General features: G+C 41.1%; 1 protein-coding gene across 5 annotated transcripts in view; it reads right to left on the bottom strand.

The window, feature by feature from the left end:
* The window catches only part of DAAM2 (dishevelled associated activator of morphogenesis 2), a 197,934-nt gene that overhangs the window by 155,313 nt on the left and 25,581 nt on the right, over window positions 1–17,040 (bottom strand). Inside the window, exon 1 of one of the 5 annotated variants that reach the window (XM_066178439.1) lies at window positions 15,376–15,600. The exons of the other annotated variants lie outside the window; for them this stretch is intronic. The gene's annotated coding sequence lies outside the window, so the exon portion shown is untranslated. Of the gene's footprint in view, window positions 1–15,375; window positions 15,601–17,040 lie in introns of those variants that run through there. 5 annotated transcript variants of the gene reach the window in all.

Raw genomic sequence — 17,040 nt, 5'->3', positions numbered from 1 at the left:
TAGAGTCAGAAAGGCAGGAGTCCCAAGGCCCTCTACCATTCTCTTGAAGAGTAACTAAAGAGTGCAGCAGTGCATAACTTCTTCAAGTTCTATTGGAAAGGTAGACTGGTGTACCATCAGTTACTAATCACTATCTCTGTCTGCATAAGAGAACATGTTCCTAATTAAATTATAATGATGTTTGAAGTTAAAACAAGAGAAGGAAGAAGACCTGCTTTTGGGTTGTTCAAAGGAATTAGGATAAGAAAGATTTATTTTTTTTTTCAGGTTGGTGGTTATCTCAGGATGCCACTTAGAGATATTTACTCATTAAAATAAAATAAAATAAAATAAAATTAAAAAAAAAGGGGGGTTAAGTGGCATCAATTTTCATTTTCACTTCTCTGGTTACAGAACCGGAACCAGACTGTGTTCAGACAGGTTGGACAGGGTGCAGCTAGTGTTGATAAAGAAAAGACTCAGTAAACAGTGCCCAGAAAGTGTCACTGAAGCCTGCCTCGGGAAAGCTGACCTCCATTTAAAACCACGTAAAAAGGAAACTCTCTACAAATTAAGACTTGGTAATGAATAAAAGAAGATCAGAGGCAGAACTACATGCTGATTGCGAGAAAACTCAATTAAGGAAATTGTACCCATCTGCAGTCTTGAAATGACAACATATTCATTTCGAGAAAACCAACATTCCTACTTCACAAGAAGAATCAGAACAGTTACCAAGTTAAAGCCATTTTCATAAACTGACAGTTCTATCTACATTTATTCCTCATCTCTGTCTTCTATCTGCTGCTATATGAAGCACATATAACAAAGAGAAAGGTTCCTTGTAGAAATATTTTCAAGCAAAGACAAGGTCTGAATGTTAGACTCTATTGGGTATATGTGGCAAGGTTTTGGCAGTACTGGCAAGGGTGTGGCAGTACCGTGGCAGCTTCTCACAGGACGTTCCAGAAGCTTCCTCTGTGTCTGATAGAGCCAATGACAGCTGGCTCCAAGTCAGATCCGCTGCTGACCAAGGCCAACCCCTTCAGCCATGGTAGTGGTGGCTCTGGGATAACGTATCAGAGAATAGGATAAAAATTGTGAAACAGCAATTTCAGCTGCAACAAGGAATGAGGATATGCACAAGAAACAGCAGTGAAGACACCAAAGGCAGTAGGGGTAGAACTGCTTCAGGTGTAGGATCAAAGATTCCCCGGCAGACCATGGTGCAGGCGGTGGTGAGGCAGCTGTGCCCCTCAGCCCAAGGTAGTCCATGGGGGAGCAGAGATCCACCTGCAGCCTGTGGAGGTTCATGGTGGAGTAAATATCTGCCTGCAGCCTGTGGAAGACCCCACGTCAGAGCAGTTGGTGCCCAGAGGAGACTGTGACCCCATAGGAAGCCCACACTGGAAGAAGATCCCAGCAGGACCTGTAGGCCCATGGAGAGAGGAGCACACACTGGGGTAGTCTGCTGGCAGGACCTATGACACTCATAGGACCTGTGCTAGAGCAATTCACAAAGAACAGCAGCCCATGGGAAGGATTCACACTGGAGAAGTTCATGGAGAATTGTCTCCCATGTGTGAGACCCCACATGGGAGCAGGGGAAGAGTGTGAGGAGTCCCTCCCTTCAGGAGGAAGAAGCAGCAGAGACAATGTGTCCTGAATGTCACCCTGTGCTGCTTGAAGGCAGAATGTAGAGAAACTCAAGTAAAGTCCAAGAAGAGAGGGGTGGGAGGAAGGTATTTTTAAGGTTTGGTTTTACTTCTCATTATCATCCTCTGATTTGATTTGTATTAAGCTAATTTCTCTAAGTTGAGTCTGCTTTGCCCATGATGGTAATTGGCAAGTTATCTGCCCCTGACTTTATCTCAATCCATAAGCCATTCATTATATTCTCTCTCCTGTGGCCAGCTGAGGACAGTGACAGTGCAGATGAGGTGGGCATCTGGCCTGCAGCCAGGGTCACCCCAGCACATACTCACATAAATGATCAAGGAGATAATAATCTTGAAACAGCTAAACTTCTGTCTTGCATAACAAATTGTCTGAACAAAGCTCTAAACCATACCAGTAGAACCAGATTTGGGCCAGCTTTGTTTGACAGCCAACTCTACTCAGCCACCATAAAAAGATCCGGTCTATTTCCCACATAACTGTGAAATTCAGTTGTGTTTCAAAGGCATAATCTTTATATAGCACACATTAAATATAGTCCTGCATGATACCTACCACGAGATTTTTCCTACCTCCTTACCTGACAACAGGTGTGGCCATTCTGACTCCGTACTTGGCATTGGCTGCTGTCCATATATCAAGGGCAATCCAGCCTTTTACAAACATTAAATGCCTTTGGTGTTGTCACCAGGAAGCACGTCAGAAGTGACCAAGGAGTCAGCTGTGCACAAAGTTCCCATGAACATATCTCAAACACACAATGGGAAAAGATAACAAAAAGGGCATGGACAAGAAGGTCCTCACTGAGAATGAAAAATTTTCCCACTGAACATCAGGACAAAACTCACCTGGAAATTAAATCTCAGGTTGCTAATACCAGAGAACCAAAAAATTCCCAAACTAGTCTAAAAACAGTGCTACTAAAAAGATTATTGTAACTGAAAGCCTCTTTAGCAATGAAACCTCCATAATACTCTCTTTTGATAATTTAACTAGCTTTTCAAGTTAAAGCACTATATCATGATTTGATAAATGGAGATGCTGTTTTTTTTAAAACAAACCATCAGGTTGTTGTTCAGGCTATGTCCAGGTTATATATGAAGTGCTAGATGGTAAAAAAAAAAAAAAAAAAAAAAAAACCAAACCAAACCAACAAACAAACAAAAAAAAACAACAACAACAAAAAAACAAGCACCCACCCAAACATAAACAAACCCTAACCCCAAAATAAACACAACAGAATGCTTTCATTATATGCAGACCTCTTTAATTAAAAAGCATTTCTTTTCCACTAAGACCATGCTACCCATTGTTCCTCATATCACAGCAAAGCTATTGCATGATTTTCAAAAGAGACTCTCCTTTCAGCAGCATTAGTGCTGCTGTATGCTTACACATTGCTCACGTACTGACAGCTAAAGCTTTCACATGTCTTTTCCTAAAATCATATCATATCCTGAGTTTGAAGGGACCCACCAGGATCACTAAGCCCGACTTTTAGCCCTGCACAGGACACCCCAAGAGTGACACCATGTGCCTGAGAGCATTGTCCAAATGCCTCTTGAACTCTGTCAGGCTGGTGCTGTGACCGTTCCCTGGGGTGACTGTGCCAGCGCCCAACAACCCTCTCAAGGTGAAGAACTTTGTCCTGATATCCAGCCTAACCCTCCCCTGACACAGCTTCAGGCCATTCCCTCAGGTCCTGTCACTGGTCACCGCAGAGAAGAGCTCAGTGCCCAGTCTGCTTCTTCCTCAAAATGACCCACTGGAAATGGATTGTTTTGGCCATTTGCCTTGCACTTATGAATGAATGGCAATTGCAAGATTTAGACAAACAACTGAGCTGTATTTGCAAGCAAGGCTTACAGTACCATGCACAGTACACTCAGTGTATCACAAATGTATACATTTACTAAGAAATTAAAGAAAACACAGCAGGAATGTTCATCATCAGGCCCTCAGAGTTCAAACGTGTTAAACATATTCAATAACACATTTGCCAGGAGGGTGTTGACAGGTGGAAGGTAATAGCAAAGAATTTTGTCATTCCTATAAGCTGAATGAAGTCATTTGTTTCCTTCTATGGACATTATTTGGCCTTTTAAAAGCATATTTATTTCTGGTTCTGCCTGTCCTGTATGAACCTTCTCCCCAGGATTACACACTGAGAAAGTACAACTAATCCTGACCTAAGAGCTCTAACAAGACTTACCAGCAGAACTCAGACTCATGACTCTCTTCCTCCATTTCTGTGCAACAAGTGAGGAGCCAGAAAGAGAGAACAGTGAGGGACTGTTTATTAACGTTTGATTAGAGTCCTCAGGAAGCCACATCTTAGTGTATGGCTGAACGTCAGCCACCTAGGTCCCTGCAAGTATTGACCACGCATCAACAGCATAATCACCCTTCACTTTTTTAGTGTCCTTGCAACTCCTTCAGCATCCATTGCCTGCACACACGGCTCAGAGCCCTCACTGCACCTCCTGAACTGAGCCATGGGAGCTGCCAAAACTTGTGTCACCTCCATGGGAGAAGGAGTGCCTGGATAGCACAGGGAGCATAGCCAGGCATCCTTTCCCAATTCTGTCACATACTTCCAATGAGAGAATAGAGGTGCACATATAGTAAATTAATGTCACTTCTTCATCTTGGGAGACAATCACAAAATGCAATCAAAGCATAAGGATATATGAGCTAAAAAATGGAAAGATTTTCAACCAGACTGATTTTTCACATAAGCAGGGCCAATCATTGCCATTCCTATTTATAAACTAACAAAGAACCAGTTAGTGACTTCTGTTTTTGTAAAACAAAAGAGTATGCTGGGTTCTGAAAAGGCACAGGGCATCTCCACACTGTTTTACTCAGTCTATGCTGGCACTGATTAGAGACATTCTTCACCTGTAAATTTAGATTCTTCCTGCTGAAGTTCATTAGGATGGATGAGAAAAGAAAGATGCTAGTTCTGCTTCTTTGAATACAGTCAAAGTCAATTTACATGTATCTAATTATGGTCATCACAGCATAAGCACTTCATGTGATGAATTATTAAGACTGTTTAAATACATCTGTTGGAGAAGAGAAACGGTAATTATTTTAAATTAGTGATCAGGAAACAAGTCCCAAATCTTATTTTGCACCAGTCCCAGGAACTAAGGAGGATTCCAGAGTTATCTTACTTGGAAAAATCCCAGCAGTGGGGCAATACAAGGAGTGCAGGATACAGCAAGCTCTGGTGCATACCTCTTAGCTACAGGAGCACCAGAGACAATAAAAGAGAGTATATTTGAACACTTGCTCTTGGAAAAAATAATGAAAAAATGCCGATGAAAAAATTGCTCTGGTAATCAAAAACCTCAATATACACAGAAAAAATACATACAACAACTGCAAAAGAGCTCTGAACCACTATACTCTCCTTAAGGCAATAGATCTGAACAGAAGTCCCACTACTCTCACACCATCTGCTCTGCCTACCAACTATCTACCATGTGCTTTGATACAGGAAGCTGTTTTGGCTTTCCCTCATCTCAGTCTTTTGGCCTGTAAAAAAAAAAAACAACCAAAAAAAAAACCAAAAACAAAAACACAACAACAACAACAACAACAACAAACAACTTCAGACATCTTGCCTGAGATTTCCCTGCAAAAAGTCCTGGTTTTAATACACTCTACTAAATAAAAAGTTGTCTTGTAAGAGACATCCATCATATTGCTTTAAGATCAGTAGCATCATAGTAAGGATAGTATAGAGCAGCATGCTGAATGGAATATAGTTTTTTCTACTGAGTTTAAGGGCATTTGAAGAATCTTGTAAACGATGCCATCAAGTACTGCCCAGAGAGGGAAGCTGCATGGGAATACACTGAGGTCACAGCAAGCCTTACTCAGCTTTCTCTCTCCCCTCCATGCCCGCCCTCAAGTGCAGCTTAGCGTGGGATCCTGACAGCAGGAGGTTCCCACTGCAGGCCTTTGGCTTCATTTCTCCATCAGCCTCCAGCCTCTCAGTTCTTGTCAGGGACTCCCCATGCACTCTGAAGAAGAAAGATCCCAGGCATTTGTCTGGGGCTCTGGGAGCTGCTTGCCTCATTCCTTCTGAGGAAACAGCTGGAAAGTTGCCCTCCAGAACTCATTTGTGAGCTGCCTCCCCTCCAGAAGTTTTATCAGCTACTCATTTCAAGCAGGTTTTTATAGAGTAATGGGAGAGCTGGACTGGATGAAAAGAACTGGATCAATGCCTTTGCCTATCCCAGGCACCAGATCCTCAAATCTGAATCATGCTTCAAAAAGTCCCCAGTTAAAGTTTTTTGCAGATGCAGAAACATGCAGGCCACTTGCTTACTCTTCCCATCTCATCCTCCTGGCCTCAGAGTTAACAAGAAGTTACACATACTGTCTGTCTAGGAAAATGCTAACAGCCATCTTTTCTTGCTTCTGTCTGAGAACTGACTGGAAGGGCTAAAAAGCTCTCAAGTCTAAAGGATTTATCAAAGCAAGAGACACTCACACTGAAAATGAAGAAAAAAATGAAGAGATGCACAATTTTAATTACCTTCCCTCTTAGGGAAAATCAGAAGGAGAGAAAGACAAGAATTCTCTTAGATCACAGGAGGATTGTAAGAAAGAGGAAGGACTATTGGAGAGCAGTGTTGGCATAAAACCAAATGGGCATGAAAGGGCTATGAACAAATTTAGTTTGGAAATTAGAAGCAGATTTATAAACATCAGAGGAGTGAGGTTCTTGAATGGCTTCCCAATAGGAAGCAACAGGAACAAAAGCCATTTGAGACAGAGACTGATAAATGAACTAAGGGAATCCTGCAACATAATTTCCTGCAATTACAGAAATGGTGTACTCTGTGACTCAGGAGGTCTCTTTCAGTCTTGCACACCTCATCCTCTGCTGAGCCAAAACAGGATAGAAAAATAAATAAAACCAAAGACAAGGTACATTGAAACTGGAATATTATCAGGGCAGCTAGAATTAAGGGTGAGTCTGCTTTCTTTATTAAGCAAATTTATGGAAGTTTTTTGAGTGACATTTATTCACCCATATGTACTTATGTATTTTCAGGTAAAAATTGGGTTGTAAGGGAAGACTGAAACAGGAGTAAAGTTCCATGATATCCATGATCACCTGCAAGGAGCAGGATGAAGATGATCCCTCCCGCCTACCATGCAATCAGTAGACTACATTGTTAGAAGTTATCTTCACTGACCTGCTTCCGGGGGTTAAAGCTGTCAAAGGAACTGTAAAAAGAGGTAACTAAGTGAGAAAATTAACAAAGAAAATCATGCAGGAAGAATTCCAGTGAAACAAAGAAGTTTTATAGCTGAGAAACGTGTGGATGGGTATAGAAATGATCACCTGTCTTTTTCAGACTTGACCAAAGTTTTGCTGGAAGGAAGTCTCTGAAAACATTATAAAGAGTCAGCAGGGAGAAATCTCTTTACATTCTATTTCTATCCTGAAAAGCCCACAATAATACAACCCTACTCTACACACAGGAAAACACTAAACACATGAAGCTGAAAAAGCATGAAAAATATAGCACTGTAATGTAAGAAATCATCTGTGAACTCTCCTGCAGCACATCAAACATGAGGTGTTCACTCATTCCCAGAAATGGAGTCAGTGTTGATCTATAAGCTGCAGCACAATACTACACATTTCGGTTTCATGATAAGCTGCAGCTCTGTATTACACATTTCAGTTTCTTGCATTTAAGCCAGACAAACATTCCCAGGGGATTGAAAGAACCCGCTACAGTGAGTTGTGGTTCTATTTCGGATCATATCATAGCATAACAAATCAGAGTTTCAGACGCTGGGATAAGGGGCTCAATAAAGCAAGTAGCATGATAACTTCATGTATACCCCTTCCACACATGCAACCATGTGTAGAATCAAATCCACCTCAGGCCCTTCAAACTATACAACCACAAAGTAACGATCACTCTCCTACCTGCATGTATCCATTATTCATCAACATATATATTCTTAAATACGCATCATTTATTACATACTGCTGTACACCAATAGCTATCTAACCCTGTCCCCACACATCAACACTGTTTGCCATATCTGATCTCTCCTATCTGAAAAAAAAAAAAAAAAAAAAAAAAAAAAAAAAAAAAAAAAAAAGAAGAGAACAGAAATGTTTAATGCAGAAGTTCTTTTGGTGGTTCTTCTGCTTTATTCTGCTGGTTTTTCATTCATGTCCCATACAAAGTGGCCCTCAAAAGCAGAGTCCCTGTATGTATTTGGTAACCCAACAGCTCCCTGTGACTGCTGTCCCACAAGAAATTCTGAGGGCTGAGAATGGTCCCTTGTTGGTTTAGCAGATTTTTGGTGCCAAAGAGCTTTGTAAATTAAGTAAGGACAGAAAAAAAGGAAGGGAAAAAAGTGCCATAACCTAAAGACTGAACAGGAAAACCAGCCATATTGCAAGTACCTCGTACTAGAACCCTGCTCCTGTTGATCTTTACTATGGTTCCCAAAGAAGTCATGTTGAAACGTGAAAGAGCATTGAAAAGAAGTTTTTCTTATTAAAACACCTCACAGCACCCTGTGCAGATTAGCAAATTCTTCTGAAATATGAAAAGATTTCTGTTAATCATTGGGTAAAGATAAGAGACAAGACTTCCAAGAGAGTGCAAATATTTCTGAGGTACGAGATGCTATACTTTCCTAAAGAATTTTGCACATTAGATGCCTGACTATTCATGTCATTTTGTTCTCAGGCTGAGAAACTGAAAATTTCTCCCTAAGTTGTTTTGATTGACTGGGCTTTGGGATATGAAGTCAAAGTAGCAAGCATGAGCATACGTCTCCAAACTTTCACAGCCACTTTCTTGTTCTCCCTATTGTGCTCAAAGTTGGAGCACCGTAGTAGTTTCATTCCCTCCACCTAATTAAGTTGCATTGAAAAGGTAAATGAAACAGGGAAAAAACAGCTTGTCTAGAGTACGTTTTCATTTTTCCATTTTAATTTCACTTACAAATCAGCCACCTTAAACATGACATTGGATGTTTGGCAAAAGCATAACATTATTGCTTAAACCTAACATCACTAGAATGCCTTGTTTGTTCTTGGGTATTTTCTTAAATGAAAAAAAGGGAAAAAATAAAAGGTTGTTCAATATAAATAAATCCTTGAAGGGCTTCCAACCCAAATGCTTATAGTATTAGACGATGAAAGAACTGTTAGGGAAGTGAACAAGAAACAGGAAGTTGGAACTACCTGGCCAAGTTTCACTGTATAACCTGAGTAGTGTGCCATTAAAAAATAACTAGCACAAAGAGTGAAAAACAGTTTCCAGTACAAATATATACTTTTATGATCAAGTTCTCCATAGACAGGAATTTATTTTCTTCCTAGAAAATATGATTAAAAGACAGTCCTTGTCTCAGGGAAAAGGGGATGCAGACATCTATACAAACACAAAAGTATAAAGTTTGCATAATATTTGAAAACAGTATCTCTTTTTAAAAAATATAATATCCTGTCAAAAGGTTTAGTCTACACTACAGTTATTACACGTCCTTGCAGGTATTGCAACAAATGCTGAGACACTGTCACACACAGTCCCTCTGTCCCACCCTGAAAGAAACCATCTGTAGTTCAGAGTCTTTGATTTCTAGATGAGCTTAATGCAAAAGCCCACATGAAACTTTCCAAAGGGCCTCTGAATCAGGAAAAGAACACAGAGCCTAAAAACACAAGGCTTGTGTAATGCAAGTAGAGCACTGAAAAACCACATTCAATTGGAAGCTCAAGTGATTCACAGGGCTGGTAATGGAATATAATACGTCCTTCTACCGGGTCACTAGGCTGAATCTATTCTGGATGATCAAAAAACCATTCCCATTTGATTACTGCTCATGTGAAAAGAATTGATCAAGGCTGTCCTGATAAGCAAGCTAGTTTGTCACTTGAAACAAAAGATCCACACGGATTTTTGTCAGCAAAACCTAATGAGATTCAACAAGAAGCCATCTCAAAATCTAAACAGTCAGCTCATTGTCAGCAATCTGAAAATGCTGGCCAAAAAAGAAAAAAAAAAAAAAAAGAAAAAAAAAAAAGAAGAAGAAGAAGAAAAGAAAAAAGTTGAACAGAAAGATGCTAAACATTGGGTTTGATCCACTGACTGACCAAAACATGCAACTAGAGAGCAGCACTGGGGAAGGTGACTCAACCATGGTCCAAGGCACCCCTTATTCTGTGACTGAACAAAGAGACTGCAGTCTTCCAGATCTCTCAGTTTACCAGCTTTCACCCAAAAGAAATTAGTTTTACCTTCTTAAAAGGAAAGCAAAAGAAATCTAGCTCACCAATGAAGTTGTCCAAGATTTTTTGAAGATAATAATCCTTCAGCTTACTGGGATCTGCACTTAATAGACAGATAGGGTGCCAAGAGGTAGTTCAGCCCCAGCTGCCAGTGCACCTTTCTATTCCAGCAAACCCAGCTTCCTGCCTTTTAGCACACACAAATTTGGCACATTTAATCAAGTAAGTGCTCATTTTAATAAAGTACCATATTGCCAGAAAAAAAATTTTGCTTGCTCACCAGAAAATTGAGCCTTTAGCATGTTTTCTTAAAAAAAAAAAAAAAAAAAAAAAAAAAAAAAAGTTTGCCATCTTAAGGCAAACACTAAAGCTTTTACTTTATTTTGGGTCTGTTTCAGCTACTGTAAGATGTATTCAAACAAACAAACTCCTCCATTGGCATCTGTATCCGTGCATCAAGTCCCGAACCTAAAACTGTATGATCATTTCCAGTGTGCTGTCAAAGGCACATGAGTGAAGAGAGTGAAGTACTGGTGTAGGCATGCACATACATGCACACATACACAGACAATATTTATAAACTAACTGCTGTAAGGGATTTGGCATTTATTTTTGCAATTAACTGAAAATGATAACACCAAAGCTTTTCATCTGGCATGAGCTTGGATTTCATCTGCTGCTGGAAAAGATTTTCTTGGAGAAATAGTTACAGTGTTTCTTCATGTATTCTCCATGGATTTCAAAATAAACAGAAGTGTATGGTCATGCCAGTTAATAAAGGAATGTAGGTAAAGTTTCAGGTGTATCTTGATACTCATCCAGACAGAGGCTGCAGAGCTAGACACACACTGGTAACACATCATATTGGCTAAATGACAAAACACCCACGTGAGAAAAAAAGTGAAGCACAAGTGAAAAGAACTGGGAAGGGCAGTCGCAAAGAGTACCATTAGCCTTCCTGCTGCCCCTAGATATTGCATTATACACAACGAGGCATAAAAGAGTTCATCATTTGATGCTCCTTCTGCCCGTCCACATTTCTCACCATGTCACATTTCTCAAAGGGAACAATGTGTGACAGCAGGAAAATAAAAGTGATGCAGACGAAGACTTCAGAACTGCTTTTAATCTCTGCTCCAGTTCAACAGTCAGAAGCTGCACTGTGAATCACACCACCCCATTCCCTCCCCAAAGGGACAATTTGACAAGATGGTAAAAAGCAGCCCTGAGTATAAAACTTACTCTTTCCAGTGAAGGCACTGAGAAGTGCAGCCCTTACTAAATAACAGCACTGCCAGCTGCCACCTTGTTTTTTCTTCTCAGATGGAACCTTTACAATCCATGGTCTCTTGAATTTGTGAAAAAAGAGGAGGGGGGAACCTCAGCAGTACCTTTTTTGATCCCTAGAAAGCTAAAAATTCCTATCTCTTTTCCTCATTTCATGCTACAAAACACATCAAGTTGATACATACTTTTGCCAAAAGCTCAGAAGATTATTTCGCAGGTTTCAGGGTGTAGCAAAAAGAACAAAAGGGATTTCACCACTGCTTGATTTACTGGCTGGCAAGGTCAATGCAGTATTTAAATGTGATAATTTAATGATGTTAGGTCACTACCATGTTTTTGAAAGCATAATTAAACTGGTAGAGTGCCTAAAATTTTTTAAAGACTTCTTGTTCATCATTTTTACATTTAAGAAATATTACTGTCAACAATAGATTGAGGTTAAAGAGAGATGGAAATTTTCAAGGATCCTGATAAATCTGGCTAAGAAGGAAAGAACTTTGAAACTACATACAATAAAAGGAAAAGCTCAGTCATCAATTGTCTCAGACACAAAACAACAAATGTACATATGTGAAGATGAAAATAAATTAATTCTTTAGAGGATGCTTATCCACATGAGTATTGACAGATCTGACATAGTCTCCCTGGGAGAGTCAGGACTAGCTACATAGAGGTATCTACTTCACTGAAAATATTCTTTGAGGAACACATTCCTGCATTAATTCCTTTCTATATCCACTTTCAGAGCCATTATATCTTATTTACTTTCCTTCGTATTCTGTGCAAGTTAACATGTTTTGATCTTGCACAGGACAACATCTTGAGAGGTCTCCACTTATACAGATAAACTTGTCCCATGTGTAATGGAAAATGTGGCATTCCAAACGCTAAAGTAAAGACAGGCAAATAAATCAGACATAAAACCACACCTATCACTGTTCAGTATAAAAAAACTACAAAATATCTTATGGAAGAAGAAAGCAAGTTACTATGCTACCAGCACAGTCAGCCTTTGATATGAAACTGAGGTTTTAAGTTGGGACGCTGGTTCTGTTATATAAAGAAGAAAGACGCTTTACCTACAACAAAGAACAAGGCCAGGTCCACTACAGCTGTGTGAGCACCAGCAAGCCTTAATAACCTGTGGTAACATCCAGCACTGCATAGTGCTGGAAACATTCTAAGAGAAAGGACTTTGCAGTAGGCTTCATCAAGTAAACTATTGTAAGATGCTCAAAGATTAATTAACCTGAAGCTCTGGGAAACAATGACAAAAAAAATTATGTTAGAAACCAAGCTGACAGTAATTAGTTGAGTAATCATGAGTCTTGTTCTGGCTAAACTCACTTAGCAGAATTACTGTCAGTGGAAGCAAGTAGCAGACAAGTGCTCCAGTGGCAGTCACAGAATTTATAGCACCGCCAACACACTAAGTATCAACTGGCAGGTAAAAAGATTAGTGGTCTCTAATGAAAAAGCTACTCAAGGAAGCTCCATTTCCTTCATTTAGCATAAATACAGATTGAGGATCCCTTTACATTTTAAATATCACATGCATATGTCATATCAAGCTAATGTTTTTGGGAACTCTGCAGGAGTTAACGATGACCTCAGCATCAGCCACAGACAGACTTTCAGTGTTTACTCCCAGGTACAAAGTAACTGAAAGCAAAACACCTGGGAACAAAATAAAACAAATACTAAAGTGAATTTCCAAACAACACAGTAAAAATCAGACCTGGTACATCACACTATCTTCTTCATTTGTGAAGAAAAGATTTTAATTTGAAATATAGGCAAGTAGGAGAATTAAGCTGAAACAACTACAGCTACCACATTAAACACATAATGCAGACAAATAGTGGGGAGATGCAAGTTTTAAGACCTTAGCTGGACATCAGTGACAGTGGAGGACACACTGTGAATGCATAAATTAGCCTCCTAGGAAGGCAAGCATCTGCCAGGTTCAAATGTGTCTCAGAGTGTCTGATAGCTCTATCATTTTCAATGAACTTGCAATCTGCTTGAAGGGAAGTGAAATAGATTCCTCACTAAGCTACTGAGGCAGTAGTCAGACACCTGACTAATGCCTGCTAGTTCAGAGAGGAACTGAAGAGGAAAATCTTTCCTCTGATCCAGGGCCATTCATACCTGGATGTCGAATGAAGCACTAGGAACATAAAGAAATGGCTGTTTTTTTTCTTGAAAAACTGCTAACATCACAAGGATGCACTGCTGCACAATAAGTGTTTTACTGTCTCTTGCAGGTAAGAAAGTTGTCTTCTCTTCACAAACTCCACTGATTCAGCAGAGACAGTAGAACTCTAAACTTTTCAATGAGGCATAATAATTGGTAGTCAGAATGACTGCGTTCCATATGGTCATTCAGTTCTTTTAATCTGCTTTGCCCAGCATGTCTCACATTAAGGACTCAAAACCTGCAAATCTTTCCACTCCACTGCAAGTGATTTGTAAGTAACGGGAATACAGTCAGACAGAAAAGTCTTGTTCAAGGCACAAAGCCCCAGATCACATAGAAACATCAAGTTCTAGCGGAGGTTGGATCAGAGGGGAAATTGACAGCTCTGGTCCTTCTCTACTCACAAGACAGCTACATTAGTTAAAATAATATCTTCAGTCCTTTTAAAGCCTTTGATTTAAGTAAACCCAAATTCCTACTTCACAAAGAAGAATATTTTACACCCCAGGTGATACTTAAGCAAGTATCCACACACAAAGGTAAGAAGAGATTATTGCTGCATTTTCTAACTCTTTGTTTATATGGGTGAAATATGGCACAATTGTCAGCTTCTTGTAGCGGCATTGAGATTCCTGTGAGGAAATCTGTAGACCTGGACATGACCCTTCCCCTTTCCCCAAACTACTTGACAGTATGCTATTCAGTCATTAGGGTTTACAGGTCTTAGTCACTTGTAGATCTCTAACCTCTGCTGTACATCTGTACTGGATACAAAGGTTATGTTCCCATGTCAGACGTCCAATTCAGCCTGCAACTTGATCAACAGTGAGTGACAGTTCTTCCTCATCTTCCACGCCACTACAGAAGTAACATTTCTGTCAAGAGATTTCACACTTTCCCCACTCCTTCTTGATCCAGGATGACGCCACAACACACTCCAGAAAAGATAACAAGGTCATAACCAGGCTCTAATGTATTTCTTTTTGTATTTCAGATTCTCTCATATAAAACAACCAACGAACAAAAAAACCCAAAAAAAACAAAAAAAACCCAAACAAAAACCAAAAAACAAACAAACAAAAAAACACACAAAAAAACCCAACCAAAACTTAAGGGAATGAAAAGAACACTGTCTGCTCCAGCTGGATGCTACGTACTATAGCTTTGCGCTCGGCTGAACAATTGCTGGTTTAATAGTTAGAAACATCTCGCCCCCAGTCGACTTTCCCCTCGGATTTTTACCAGCGCCCCGTTTCAGGGAGGCCGATGCCGGGTGCAGCAACACCGCCCTCTGTCCACCGCGGGGGAAATGGCATCTCTTGCCTCTGCCCTCCCAGAGCTGACGATGGATTTACTTATATTTAAACAAATATATGCAACGTTTGCCCGGCAATGCTTTGGGACCCAGATTTACACTGACAACAAAGTTTCTAAAAGTTCCTTCTCATTGCTGTACAAATCTCAGTGCGTTTAAGACTTCAACACGAGACTTGCGTTTACTCTGGAAAAGTAAATGACAAGTCATTTCAAGCTTCTTGAAAGTTGGGGTTTGTTTTGCTGGCTTTTTTGGTTGGTTGGTTGGTTTTTGAAATCTTTAATGATGTTCTAAGGAAAAGCCAATTACAACTCTTACAAGCTTTCTGTCCCCTCACATACAAAAGCACTTGCTGGTTTCTCGTTCCTCACTCCTGCAGCAAAGCTTCTATGTGGAAAGAGGATTTCAAATATAGGAGCACAAACACTGACAAATCATCACAGTTTTTTTACACTTACATTTTACCTCCATGTTTTCCCAGCTGCTCTGCCTAAAAGTTTTTTTTAAAAAAAAAAAAAAAAAAAAAAAAAAAAAAAAAAAAAAAAAGCAGCTTGCAAAGAACATTACAGATTAAGAGACTGGAAAAGTGCAGTCCAAGGAAGAGGATGTGACTCTAGTTTGACTTACCAATTTTATCCAGATGTATATTTTCCTACTTGCTTTTTACAGCGGCTGAGCTCAGTGCTCAGGAACGTCCATCCCGTGTCAGGGAGCCAGGCAGAACGCTGATCCCCACGCTGGATGCTGCTGAGCGAGCGGAGCTGGGGTGCCTGCTGCTGCCGCTCCTGCTGCTGTTCCTGCTGCAGCGGCGGCTGCTGCTGCTACGTGCACTCTCTCGGACCCAGACCAGGAACTGCTTCCCATTCCCCAGCGCCGCTCCAGCGCTGCGGGCTGCGGGAGGCAGGGCCGTCCCCTGCTACTGTGCTGCGCTTTCTTAAAGGGCCCCGCGCCGGCCTGGCGGCAGCGCAGGGCTCCGGGAGCCGCCGGCGCTGCTCGGGCGGCGCTGCGGGCGGGAGCGCCGGGGGCAGCCGGGGGGGTTCGCCGCCGCGATAACCATCGCCGCGAGTGTGGGACGCTCTCCTGCACGCCTCGGGAACAGGAACGCTCTCCCACACGGCTTTCCGCTCAAGATGTGTGATCTTGGCTCCGCGAGGCCGGTGGGGCAGAAGGCGGCGGGGCCCGCTCGGTTCCCGGGGCAGTGGGCGCAGGGTCCCGGCTGCGGCAGGGACCCCGTGGGGAGCAGCGCGCCCTCGCCAGCCTCCTGCTCCGACTTACACCGCCGGACACTGTCCCCAAAACATGGTCTGCAGCGGCACGGGGATGAGGGATTTCCCCTGGTACTCAGCTCAGTCTGATCTTAAGAGATTGTATTCCCTGCAATGGAGAGGATATAACTTAACTAAGTAAAACGCCCTCATTTCCTAGTTTTTCCTCTCCATTCATTCTCCAGATAGCTCTAATCCAGTGTCAACCACTGTTTCTACCATGTTTGCTGTTTTCTGACTTCACTTTTAACTGTATCTGATTTTAATAGCTGGATTAATGTGGGGGAGTTATCTGCCTAGTATGTGCTGCTGTCTGCAGTGAAAGAAACCGCATTATCTGTTAAATAGAAACACTGAAATTCAGAGATAGCAACACCATCTGCAAAATCTCTCTTTTTTTAACTCATGGAAATATATGGTTGCCTCTTTGTATGTGTAAGACATTCATTTTCAGTTGCAATAACTGAACTCTCATGATGACAATACCAATCAGCACATATCACAAGGGAAAGTCATATATGTACACATACAAAAATGTGTATCTTTAATGACACATCCAGAGGAAGCAAGTTACAGGGGGAAAATGCTGCCAAAACCAAACAGGATGAGGCCAAGTCACCACTGTCCTGTCCTCTCTGCCTTCACTTAAACCAATGCATAATAAGCACAGAACATGTACAAACTGCTTGCAAGCCATGATGTCTTTCTTTCTGTTTCTTTGGCCCTATGGAGAAGAATATGGGTACAAACCAAAAACTGAATGCAGCCCTTTTAATGAATGATAATGGCCCATCACAAACAGCTCAGTAGGTACCTGCTAACTACTGGCATGTATACCTTCTGCCCTGTAAGCAAAGTAGCCATTTGGCCACATGACTACAATATTCAGCACTATGAGCCTTGTATGAAACCAGAGACCCATCAGAGTTCCTCTAGTATGAGCTGTACTGTGCACTTGCCTTTCCCAGCATAAAGCCTGAGAAAGTTTTCATATTATTTACACATGCAAACTACATGTGATGCATGG

Source organism: Chamaea fasciata, unplaced genomic scaffold (assembly GCF_029207755.1).
Source record: "Chamaea fasciata isolate MVZ Bird 193981 ecotype frontalis unplaced genomic scaffold, bChaFas1.0.hap1 SCAF_3, whole genome shotgun sequence".
Classification (NCBI taxonomy): domain Eukaryota; kingdom Metazoa; phylum Chordata; class Aves; order Passeriformes; family Sylviidae; genus Chamaea; species Chamaea fasciata.
This window is presented reverse-complemented; position numbering and strand designations above follow the sequence as displayed.